General features: G+C 42.0%; 1 protein-coding gene across 1 annotated transcript in view; it reads left to right on the top strand.

Annotated features, from left to right (window-relative positions):
- Positions 1-13315, top strand: part of PLPPR1 (phospholipid phosphatase related 1) — a 195178-nt gene that overhangs the window by 143405 nt on the left and 38458 nt on the right. The window lies entirely within an intron of this gene.

The raw sequence follows: 13315 nt of genomic DNA, 5'->3' as shown, positions 1-13315 counted from the left end.
GGGTGGATGTCTTGAGAGATTTTATTCATGACAATTCCCCCCTCTATTTATTTGATCAGGTTTTTTTCAAACCTGCATCAATTGACAGTTTGTGGTTCTTGGGGGCATAATTCTCTTAGCTTTTGGTATTGGTCATACATTCCTTGGGCTGTTTTATGGTCGGATTCTTGGGTTTCTAACATCATGATTTTAGTTTGTTTCTGGCCAGCTATTTCTGGGATTTGGAGACTGGCTTGCACGGTTGATGTTACAATCTGAATTACACAGGGAAGGAGACATGGTAAAAATAGAAGGCTTAAAAGGGCACTAGCTAGAATGAAGGCTACTTTTTTCCACCACTCCTTTTTGAAAGACCAAAAATCATTCCGGCAATTGGAATTTATTAAGGGGGTCCACTCTTGGGTGCCTACATATGAGATTTTTCTTATTTCTCTAGAGATGTTTCTGATGACTTCGCTCTTATCATTGATCTCCAGTCAGCACTCTGATGAGTTAAACTTCCCATAAATTCCTCCTTCATTAGCCAATAGGTAGTCTACAGCTAGTCGAATTTGATATACTACTGCTCTAGTTTGAGCCAGTTGCTTGCTGATGTGCTCTAGGGCTAGAGCTGTTTTGTTGGACACAATTTCCAGCACTGCCTGGAGTCGGATAATTCTGTTTAACAGGTACATATGAGTGTGATACCCCCAGGACCCATCCTGGGCCCAAGTGGCTGGCCCATAGGTCTTAATTATTTCCTCAGGAGTCCATATTTTACCTTTCCATGCCTGGGAACTCCCCATATCTATTATATTTCTTTTCTTTCGGTTTCCCTTTCTTAGATCATCATAAAGTGAGATCCCTAAGTTTGATCCAGATTCTTTTGGAAAGAGAAAGACAGAAAGCTTAGTAACCCCTACTGTACAACTCCCCTCCCAGTCCCCTGGGAGGTGGGTATAGGCCATATTTCTACAGATCCAGAACAGATGTTCTGGGGCTGTCCAAAATGCATCTTTTAGTTCCATTGGGTATTCCCAATATTTGGATATTTCCCTAATTCACCAAAAGGGGTTTACCCCCTTTCCAGCACTTTCATATAGTTGGTATCCTTCATGGAAAATGCACCCCTTTTCCTTTTTGCCAATTGACCAGTACTTGTTTGGTTCTCGAGGGACCCATTTTATACCTGAATCTTTTATCATTAAGTACCTCTTGCAAGCCATTTTTCCCACATAGGTTGTATATCCTTTTCCAGTCCTTTTTATACCCTCTTCTCCAATTATCTTTCCCTTTAAGCCCCACTGTTCTCTTCTTCTCAGTCCCTTGGTTTGGAATTTTGGTTTTGTTAATTTCCATCTTACAATATCTAGTGGTCCTAAACCAATCCCTTCCCAGGGCCAGACCTCAGGCATCTGTGTGTTTCCACACACCCAGCAATTGGTTAAATTCAACTCTCTACTAATCTTTTCAATCAGGTCTATAAATAAATTCTTTCCCAAAGGTTCATCCACCTCTTTTTTCCTTACCATTAACTGTTTCTCTTTAATTATATCTCATATTCCTTCATTTTCAAAGCAAAACCAAGTTTCTCCAACCATACATTCCCCGAGCAGGCGTTGCCTAAATGTGGCTGTGTTTTTTGTGATCCAATAGGTTTTCCCATCTTCCTGGCATGTGTCCAACTGGGAATGGTCAAAGCAAGTGGGATTTATACTTGTATGGGCTCTCATTAAGGATTCCAGATTCTCCCCACCATAAAGGGGTTGATAACATTTTGTGCAGGGATTTTCCTTCCCTCTCACATAGACGAGAAGCAAGCTTAACACCAATTTTACCAAGAGTCCAATATGAGCAGGTTTTCCTGCAGCAAGCTTCATGGCTCACTTGCTTCCTTAGCCTCACTCTTGTCTTGCTTCTTAGACAAGGTGTTTTTGCGGGGATGGCAGAGTCCTTTCTTATTATTCTCACTTTTTAGTAATTTTTGTAAGCCGTTAAGAAATGCTTGGTGGGAGAAGATAATTTTTATAATAGTATATAAACTTACAATAGCAACAACTAGCAACAGTAACAACAATTGTAGTACTCTATTAACAGCAACTTCTAACTTCAGTTACCAGTCTCTTAGTCTCTTGCTGATATGTTTGAGTCTGTAAGTTCTTCAGTTCACCTTGGGATGTTTTTTGAGAGTTACTTTAAGGTTGGTTGGATCTCTGGTGGCAATCCACTGAGAGGGAGCCTTTGGTGATTCATCTGAGTTCAGTCCATCAACACGTGGGGAAACCGGTCCTTTTACTCGGGTAATATGGGTCCAGCCTTTTTCTTGAGTTTTCACAGCGGTGTGGGATGTCAGCAGTACCTGGAATGGACCCTCAAATTTAGGGGTTAGTGGGGGCATGTTCCAAGATTTTATTAAAACCCAATCTCCGGGATTAATTTGATGAACATCTACGTCAAGGGGAGAAGTTTGGGGAAGATACCCTCTTTTTCTTAGACTTTCTAAGGTTTTGTTGATAGTTTTTAGATATGTGCAGGTTAAGGCCTCTCCTTCTAGATAGTCTGCTGTGCTGTATGGGGTGAGCAGAAAGGGTAGCCCAAACATCATTTCATAGGGAGACACCCCTATGTCTGCTTGTGGTCTCATGCAAATTCTCAGAAGGGCGAGCGGTAAGCACTTGAGCCAGCTTAGGTGAGTTTCTATGATTAATTTAGTTATTATGTTTTTTAAGGTCTTGTTCATCCGCTCTACCCTTCCGGAACTCTGGGGGTGCCAAGGGGTATGAAGCCTCCATTTTATTCCCCAGGCCTCGATGGTGCGATGTAGAGTTTGGGCAATAAAATGGGGGCCTCTGTCTGAATCGATGTTATTCACTAGACCATACCTGGGGATTATTTATTCTATCAATATTTTTGCTACCACTTCCGCAGTTTCCCGTTTTGTGTGGAAAGCTTTGTCCCAGTGGGTCAGTTGGTCGACTGTCACCAGCAGGTACTTATAGCCCTGCACTGCAGGCATTTCAGTGAAGTCAATCTGTATATTTTGAAATGGTCTCAGAACCAATTCTCTTTCCCCAGGTATGGTCTTTCTCATGAGCTTTTGATTTACCTTTTGGCAAATTACACATCCCTCAGTGACTGCCTTTGCTAGGTTATACACCCCTATGCATAAATTGTCTCTTAAGAAATGATCACACAGTCTCTGGGTTCCCCAGTGGGTGAGTCTATGGATTTCTGTTAAGATTTTTCAGGCCAAGGCCTTGTTTAGGAATTTCCGCCCATCGGATGTTATCCATTGTCCACATTCTCCCTGATGTAGGCCTAATTCTTTTATTGCTTTTAATTCTTTTTCTGTAAAAATTTGCTTGGTTTTTTCCCTTTCCCTGTCTGCTGGTGTTTCATTTAATTTTAAGATTTTGGCTGAATCACCTAGATCTGTGGCTGCTTCTTTTGCTATCTGGTCAGCTAACAGATTTCCTTTCTTTTCCAGGGTATCTCCCTTTTGATGCCCTTTTATATGTACAACAGCTATTTCTAAGGGTTTTGGTAAGGACTCTATTAGGGATTTTATCAGTTCTTCAGGTACTAATTTTTTTCCTTTTGAACTTAAATACCCACGTTCTTCCCAGATCTTTCCAAATGTATGGACTGTACCAAAGACATATTTCGAATCTGTGTAGATTGTCCCTCTATCCCTTTCTAATAAATCTAATCCACTTTTTAGGGCATAAACCTCACAGCATTGAGCCAACCAGTTGGTTGGTATCTTTCCCTTTTCTGTTTAGTTGTTCTCCTTCTGTTACCGCCACTACTGCATAACCAGAGGCTCTTTTTCCATTTACCACCCTTGAAGACCCATCAGTGAATAAGGTTTTTCTGTAAGGTATGGGGAGATCTTCAAGACCTTCCCTTATCCTAGTCTGATAATTTATGAGCTCTAAACAGCTGTGTTCTAGTTCATCTAGAGGGTAGCCTGAAAGAAATTGAGCAGGGTTCAGACACCAAGAGGTAACTATTTCCAAATCCTCAGTGTTCATTAGGATAATTTCATACTTTAATATTCTTGGGTCTGTTAACCATTGTTGGGCTTTCTGACTAAGTACCGTTTTTAGGTCATGGGGTGTGTACACTTTAATCTTTCCTAGCAGGGTAATTTTTTTTGCTTCTTCTGTTAGGATGGCAGTTGCAGCAATTGCCTGGAGGCAAGTAGGCCACCCCGTTGCAACAGGATCTAATAATTTTGAAAGGTATGCTATGGGGTTTTTCTTCTCTCCCCATTCCTGAGTTAGTACACCATATGCGGTACCTGTCTCTGTGTTAACAAATGGAACTCTTTCCGGTAGTCTGGTAGGCTTAACACCGGTGCTGAAGATAGTTTGCTCTTTAAATCTTTTAGCTGTCCTTCATCGTCAGCCAGTCCACTTGACTGGCTCAGGGTCTACTAGTTTTTCATAGAGAAATTTGACACTTTGCGTGTACTGATCTATCCATAATTTACAATAGCCGAATAATCCCAATAGTTTCCTTATGTCCCTCTTAGTTTTGGAACAGGTATGGACATCAGGCCAGCAATTCTCTCTGGACTTAGTTTTTTAAATCCTTCACCAATAATGTGTCCTAAGTAAGTTACTTCCGATTGTACAAACTGTAATTTGTTCTGAGATACTTTCAGGCCCTTGGTACCTAAGAAATTTAGAAGCCGGACACTTGTTATTTTTACTTTATCTTGCTTTTCTCCAGATATTAACAGATCATCTACATACTGTAGAATCTGAACACCCTCTTCTGGAGTAAATTGTTCCAAAATACTTTCTAACGCCTGTCCAAAAAGATTAGGGGACTCAGTGAATCCCTGAGGTAAGTGTGTCCACCTCAGTTGCTGTTTCCTACCCCTCTTAGGGCATTCCCATTCAAAAGCAAACCAGTCCCTGCAATTTTCCGCTAAAGGACGTGCCCAGAAGGCGTCCTTCAGGTCAACAATGGTAAATCAAGCATGTGTTCTTGGTATTTTACTTAGCATGGTGTACGGGTTGGGCACTACTGGGTGTCTAGAAATTGTTCTTTTATTTATTTCTCTTAAATCTTGGACTAATCGATACTTTCCTTCTGCTTTCTTTATTGCTAAGATGGGAGTGTTGTGTGGGGACATGCAGGGTTCTAGAATACCTTCAGCCAAGAGGTGTTCTATTACAGGTACTAGTCCTTGTTTTCCTTCTGAAGATATTGGGTACTGTTTTACTCGGACAGGGGGGCCCTCCTTCTGCATTTCCACCTGGATCAGTGGGATGTCTAAACAGCCAAATTTTCCTTCTTGGGCCCATACTTCCGGGTTTATCTCTTCTAAATCCTGAGTGGTTAGCTTCATGATCTGGACTACCATTTTTCCACCTTTAGGGATAACTCCAACCCCTAATTGGACCTGTAAGTCCCTGCCTAATAAGTGGCTTTCTAAATGAGGTAGATAAATGAAGTTGGCAAAACACTGCCTCAAATTCCCCTTTATTTCGATGCCTTCTGCTATGAAGGCTTTGAAAGGCCTTCCTTCTGCCCCTAATACGTCACAAGTTCTTTCCCCAACTTTTATCCCTACTGGAAGCTTATTAATACTTGATCGCTCTGCTCCTGTATCTACTGAAAACTCAAATTCTTCACTCAAGGGACCCACTTCAAAGTTTACCAAGGGCTCTTCATGATGGTCCATTGGGTCCCCCATTAGGTAGAGCCCTTGACAGCCCTAATCTCTATCTCTCTCTCCTTTTAGGATTTTCTCTAGGGTGTCTTGTTCTTTTTCAATAGCTTGGTCCATTGCCAGTTTCCTACAGTCTCTTCTGAAATGCCCTACTTGTTCACAGTAGTAGCACTTTTGGTCCTCCCTGACCCTTTTGGGGGTAACCCAAGGTGGTCTAGGTGCATTCCTACCCTTCTTTGGTGGAAGTCTTGTCTCATTTCCACTTGAGTGGTTTTTATCCACCTCCCTAGCCACAGCCACCATTATTCTCGCCTTAGTTTTTGCTTTCTCCTCCTCTCTTCTCAGATACACTCTTAAAGCTTCCTTCAATAATTTCTTCATTCCTTTCTCTTGCCAATCTTCCAATTTCTCTAACTTCCTCCTAATGTCTGGCCAAGATTTGGTGACAAATTGCACTTTTAATAACACTTGGCCCTCAGGACTATCAGGGTCAATGTTAGAATATAATTGAAAATTTCGCCTTAGTCGGTTAAGCCAAGAGGCTGGTGTTTCATCTTTCTCTTGAGTCCCATCAAATGCCAATTTGGTGTTGTTTCCTCAAGGTACAGATTCTTTTATCCCTCTAACTATCAGAGATCAATAGTCTTCCATGTTTCTCCTCCCCTCCTCTTCGTTTGGGTCCCACCTGGGGTTCACTAGAGGTAATTTACAATCCCCTGGAGGCCCCAGCCGGTTCTCCCTTTCCCAAATTCTCATGCCTGCAGTTCTGATTAACCTAACTTCCTCTGGGTTAAAGAGCATGGTCAGGATTGAATTTAGTTCTCCCCAGGTACAGATATTTGGACCCAAGAACTGGTCTGTTTGATTAGATATTCCTACTGGGTCTTCTACCAGATTTCCCAGTTCTTTCTTAAAACCTCGCACTTCAGAAGCTGTCAAGGGGACATTTACAAAGCCGACTCCCCTAGCTACTCCTCCCATAGGAACTTGCCTAAGGGGAAAGAGCTTTTCTACCTTGGAGATTTTAGATCAGGTATTGCAATATGGCCTCTTTGTCGGATTTATACTAGAAAGAGAACTTGAAGAGGAGGTGGATAAACTTAGTTCCCTATTAGGAAGAGGTAGTGGGAGAGTAGCAGGAGCAGGAAAGGAAGATGAGCCCATAGCTGGAGACACAGGGAAGGGAATTGAGGAAGTTTGTAGAGGGGTTGAAGAGGGGGCTGAAGGTGTGACAGGTAGGGGCTTTGGATTTTGGGCACAGATGTTTGTATTTGAGGCAGGAGATGGTGAAGGGATAACCAGGGCTGGTGGAAGGTTTGGGCTTACAATATTAGGTGGAGGTGGTAGCGGGGTCACCTCTGCCGGAAAAATAGAAGCTGCAATTTTCAAGGAGTGAGGGAATGGGGTTTCAGTGGAAGCAGAAGCTGGGGAAGGTCTCGAGGTGTTTATTTGGGTAACTGGGGAGGGGCTTGAAGGTAGAATTGCAGGGGGGGTCTAGGAAAGGGATTTGGGGCATTGCTGGGTATACAGGGGGAGGAGGAAGATAGTCTAGGGGATCCCATTTGCTCTGAACTTCTTTCTCTGATTCCTTTCCTCCTTTATCTTCTCTTTCTTGTTCTCGCTTCTTAAGTTTACAGATCTTAACTGTCTCTTCTTTAGTGAGATCTCTTTCCCAATAGGCCACATAGGATATTTGTTCTAAATTAGGGGTACCTTGATCCCTTAAATAGCGGTTTAGTTGGGAACAAACCCAGGGATCATTGGACCCATACAACAGCCACTCTGCTTGCAATTCTAGATTGGGCCAAACCTCTATGCAATAATGAATCATTTTAACTTTATCAAGGCCCTTTGTGGTATTATATGTCTCCCATTTGTCTAACAATTGCCCCAGTGGACTGTCGAGAGGGATGTTCTTTTGTGTTTTCCTCTTTTTCTGGGGTTTTACTTCCTTATTTATACACTTCCCCATCCTTGTGCCTCCACCCCAATGGAAGAATTAAAGAGAGGCAAATTGATCTCTAATCAACACAAACTCGGATCTTACTCTAACAGGGTTCTATAGCCTCGATGATCTTGAGGCTTAGCCCCTCAATCCAGCAGCATATAGTTCCCTTGACACTAATGGGGTTCTATAGCCTGGATGATCTTGAGGCTTAGCCCCTCAATCCAGCAGCATATAGCTCCCCTTACCCTAGCAGGGTTCTATAGCCTGGATGATCTTGAAGCCTAGCCCCTCAATCTAGCTGTCTATGGTTCCCTCAACTTTCCTTCAAGGGATGGGTCCAATGGGGCTCTCCCTGGCCCCTTGCCCACCCTCGATCCAGGGTAGCTAGCCCCTTCTGAGAGTCCGGTCCCAACGGGGTAGTTTTCCCCCTCCCGGCACTCACCCGTGCATGACTCGCAGCTCCCCAAGTCCCTACGTGCCCAGGCCTACTTGGGGTCTGTGGGTCATCACACCAAATTATATCCTCCACGCACCTGGAGTTTTCCCAAGGGAGATGCCTCAAACTCTCTTTATCCAATCACTTCCCCTTGTTCCCAGCCAGCCCCCTTGCAGGAGTCTGGAACCATGGTAGTAGAGGGTCCTCACTTACTCCGGGGGTCTGAGCTGCCAGCCCCCGTCTCCCTACTCCCACCGCCGGTCACTCACCAGTCTCTGACCGACGCTCCTTGGAGTTGATGTCCCAGGCTGAATCCTTGGTCCATGATAGCCGATCTCCCCACGAAGGTCCAACAGGCAGTAGTCACTCAGTGGTCTTCAGTGGGCGTGGCTATCCCAGAGCGAGCCCTCAATTGAAAGAAATTAGCCAGGAGACAGACTCCTGTTTGATGCCTTTATTAGGATTCAGCTCTTGGGGTGGGGGGCCACTTCATGCCCCTTTCCCAAGTGGAGTTGCTCTCTTGCTTGCTTACTTGCAGAACAGGGGCCTCTTTTCTGTGAGTAAATATTTTTTAAAAATCTCCCAATTATTGAGGATACATGGAAATGCTTTGCAGTGAATTATGAGAGTGCATACAGTGTGGGATTTCAGTCCCACTACTAGGAAGTGCAAAAATTTTATTTGGATGTTAGTGCTCTCGTTGAATTTTGCTGTCAGAGACTCTATGTTACAACGATGAAGGATTTCTGGATGTACACCAGTACTCTAGAGTTAGTGTAACTAACTGTACTGCTTACAGCAAAGATTTTCTTTATACTCATGATACAATGTTTCATTAAAATCTGATTAACTGTATACCAAACAGCTACCTGTTTCCCAGAGGAGATTGAGAGACCTGCTTGCTATGTCTTGAACATTGAAGAAAGTGATTTTTTGAATCCAGAGTATGCCCACAGGTTAAACAGGAGCAAGGTTGTGTAGTGACAGGAAGGTCTGTAAGGGCAGAACCAGTGTGGACTCTTGGAGTAGGGAAGAATTTAAAGGTGTGTCAAGATAGGATATTAAGTGCTATGTAATTTATCCATTTCAATGACTGAGGGAAAAACACACCCCAGTTGCTTAAGTCCAACTTGTGAAGATTGATTTAAATCCAGTGGGAATTTTTAAATGGGGCTGAATCAGACACATAATTTGTTTTCTTAACACTATCATGAATAAGCTTCTATGGAATTAGCACCTAAGCATATACATCATTGAGCGTTTTCATGTGCAGATTACTGATTAATCCAAAAAAATTTGATCCAGAAGAAAGATAAATATTGTCTTTGCCACTGGCTCTGCTGTGACCTGAGTGCAGTCATTTTATCTCCTCAGCTTTTGTCCCTTATCTGTAAAATGGTGACAAGAGCATTTTCTTACCTCATAATGGAGCAGTGATGATAAATATTAAGGATTATGACACAATTAAACACTCTGCTAATGAAGGTCATTAAGCACTTTAGACTTATTAGCAGCCTTCTATTCATTGGCTGCCTTTCTGAAGTTACTGAACATTTTTAATTTTTCCCCACGTAAACTCAAGGAAATTAGTTTAAAAGGATTAACTAATAAGACCTACAAAATTTTAGCATGAAACTGCATTGTTTTTTCTGAAATATGTAATGTGATGTTTTGTATCTTTATTTTAAATCAGCCTACCTGCTCTTCTTCCCTGCTTCCTTCAATGATTGTAAACCTGAAAACAGGGAAAAAAGGAGAAAAGGCTACAAAATTCAGACCCACTGATTTGGACCCCAGAGTGCTCATATTCCAGAATGTCTACAAGGCAGCACTGCAGCTGTTCTTTATCCCAGAACCCAGGGAAAGTTTACTGCCTTGCAGGGAGCCCTCCTGTCTATGACATTCCTGCTTCTGGCCAGTTTGACCCCTTCTTGCACTTGGATTTTCTTGCTGTCTGTTATAAATGAAATTCAGCCAAATTTATCAATAACAATTTTATTGAAAAGTTTGCAAAATCAAATTTTTGAAACAACCACAATCATGGTCAGCGTCGAGCCCGGGGCTGGCGCTGGGTGAACTCTGAATCAGCCTCTGCTGCACTGATTCCCCCAAGTTCACGAACTGTCTTTTGGAGAGCTGTGTTTTATGCAGTTTTTTCAGCTTGAGGCCATGCAGCTTCAGTTTCTTTCTTTCTCTTGTGTTGTTACATATTCATATTTCTGCTGCTGGACTGCTGATGAGTTTTCTGGGAAGGAAATGAAGTTTGAGTGGTTTTTTTGGGAAGCAGGCTTTGAGATGTAGAATCGTGGTGAGTTTTTTTCTTCAGAAGGAGATGAAGTTTGAGTAGTTTTTTCCGGGAAACCAACACTGAGATGCATGGTCCTGAAGAATCAGATGAGGTTGGTATCAGGCATTACTCACCAGGTTGTTAGAGCGCTTATCTTGCTTGGGTGGACCCACCTCTTTTCAGTGTTATCTTAATTGTTGGGTAGTTCTCTTGCAAATTCCTTGTTTTCTAGCAGCTGCTTATGCAATCTCAAGTTGCTTGTGGGTTTGTTTTTTTTTTTTTTCACATAAAACATGCTTTTATATTTGATTTTATATGTGTACAATAAAACGTGAATTATATTAACATATATTACACTGTCTGTTCCAGATCACTCTTCAGTCAGTAATTACCACTGCCAAGACACTACAAGTAGAATTCTCCCTGCACGAACAGCCAGTTACCTCACTCATGTTAAACATATATGAAATAGTTACCATGTGGAAAGGAAAAAAGGAAGGGAGAACAGTAATAAGTTTCTGGTTGAGTTTTGCTGAGATGCTGCTTGAAGAAGTGAATACTCAAGATGAGGCACAGGAAGTTGCAACACAGCAATGGTCAGGTCTTCTCTGACTGTACGAACAGCAAAAATTTTGTGCCTTGTTTGTGATAGTAGCTGACTGTACTTTCTATATCTCACATCATCCCTTGGGATATGCTAGAGTCTGTTTAGCTGGAGGTCAAAGTTCTACTTTCTGCTGTTGCTGTTTCCCTGAGAGGGTGGATGTCACCTACAGGATACAATGTGTCCACAATTCAAAGATTGTATGGTTTTGTGTTTTTCTGACTCAGAAGAATAAAACACAGAAACACAGGGAGTGTGAACAAGATTGGATTCATTACTGAGGTGTCTCAAGACCAGGTTGGAAGGTGTCCCTGCCCAAGGCAGGCAGATTGGAATGAGATGAGCTTTAAGGTCCCTTCCCACAGAAATCATTCTGTGATCCTGTGATGTGTGATATTCTAGGTCAATATTAATGTTGAGTCAGTCAGTCAGGAGCTGTATTTTATATGCAGGAAGGGTTTTTGTGCAGCACTGAGTCAACATTTGACAATGGAAAGGTCAAGGTTAGTTGTGGAACTGCTGTCTAGACACTACATTTGGGATAAGTGACATTTTCCTCCTGTATGAAAACACCTTATTTTTTGAAAAGCGTTCTTTTTTTCCCTTATGACACCCAGAGAAGGTTTAAAGTTCAGAAACCTTCTTTCTCCATTTTCCAGTAAGAGGAGAAAAAACAGCTGTCTGTTGTATCATATATTATTTATTATCTATCTCTGTTTGCCAGCTGGGGCTAGCAACCTGAAGTATTTCTGGGAGTATGTTTGGGATAGGAAGGGTGGGTCAGATTGCTTTTGACAGCCCAGGTCATATGAGGTGCTGGAACTGAGTTTAAAGACCTCTATGTCCAAGCATCCTGTAATCTCCAGTGTGCTTATCTGGGCATGTCAGGTAGAGCAGTGATAGTGTCATTGCCTTTCTCTGGTGTTAATTAACAAAGCTGAGTTGCCCAGGTTGATCAGAAAATCTGCAGCTGCTCAAGGAGTTAAATTCAGATGTAAATTAACTCCTGTTTCCTTAGTTATGCGACATGATTTTTTTGTACTCATTGAGGTTGATGTAAAGATTTCTGGGGAATACACAGATAGCAGCATCTTGCTTTATGTTTATTAAAAAGAAAATTTATTCTGGGCAGGTCTTGAAAATATACATCTACAAAATGAGATGGTTAATTTTAAAGGTAAAAAATGGCCGATGGGATGTCACAACTACAGCTTCACTGTGACAGTCTTTTAAGTCTGTCTTACAAGTGACACAGAGAAGTTGTGAAAACTCCATCCTTGTAGATGTTCAGAAACCATCCGGGTTTCTCATTTCTGTCCTGGGCAACCAGCTCAAGGAGCTGCTGGAGCAGAGGAGGGTGGACCAACTGGCCCCCCAAGGTCCCTCCCTACCTCAACCACTTAGGGGTTCTTTGGTCTTCTACTTTCATCAATGACTAATATATTTTCATTATTTTTTTAAATTTTAGTCCAACTCTTACTCAAATATACAATGGCTTTAATGGCTTGCTCTGTGTGCAGAGATGTGCCAGAGGAGTGCATGAATAGCTTCAAGTGTATCTTTGAGATGGAGTTGCCAAAATTAATTTTCAGAGGTCTTACAGTAATCTTGCAGCAATACAGTTTTGATGCAGAGATCCTGGAGGCAAAATACTAAAACCAACAGTTGGTAATTCAACTTTTTTCTATGGTGTGGCAAGATAACTTGTATAGTTATAATGACAAAAATAGTTGTATAGTGACAACTTTCATAATAGTGGCCCTAGTATCCATAAAGAAGATTTTGAATCAGATCCTGTAATCACAATTTAGAATTATAGGATTTGAGTTAGAAAGAACTTTTAGAGGCCAGCTAGTTTACCCCCTGTGCAGTGAGCAGGAAGACCTTCCACTAGAGCAGGTTGCTCAAAGCCCAGTCCAACCTGACCTTGAACACTTCTAGAGATGGGGTATTCATAACCTCCCTGGGCAATCTGTGCTATTCTTTACGACCTTCATTGTAAAATACATCATCCTTATATCTAATCTGGATCGACCCTCTTCTAATTTTAAAACCATTATCCCTAAAATAAAACAGTTATAAATCAATATTACTACTTTTGTCTTGTCTGAGGACTGTGATGTGAGATTTTCTTTGCAGTGTGGCAGAGGGAGAACAAGAATTAGTAAATCTGCTTATTTTCCTGAGGTGAGGTTAGGGACACCTTTGGTGACGTTGTTGTGATGTGTTGCTGAAGCAGTGTGGGAAGCAGATGCTGTGGATATATACAAAAAATGTGGATTGCTAAGCTTCCAACCAATCCATTTAGGAGCCATAAAGTATGAAAAGAGAGACCAGAAAGTTCCTTGCAGTTCATATCTGTGATATAAAGGCAG

The sequence above is a fragment of the Poecile atricapillus genome, chromosome Z (genome assembly GCF_030490865.1).
Source record: "Poecile atricapillus isolate bPoeAtr1 chromosome Z, bPoeAtr1.hap1, whole genome shotgun sequence".
NCBI classification, from domain to species: Eukaryota; Metazoa; Chordata; class Aves; order Passeriformes; family Paridae; genus Poecile; species Poecile atricapillus.
Note: the sequence above shows the minus strand (reverse complement) of the source record. Positions and strands in the feature narration are given on the sequence as shown.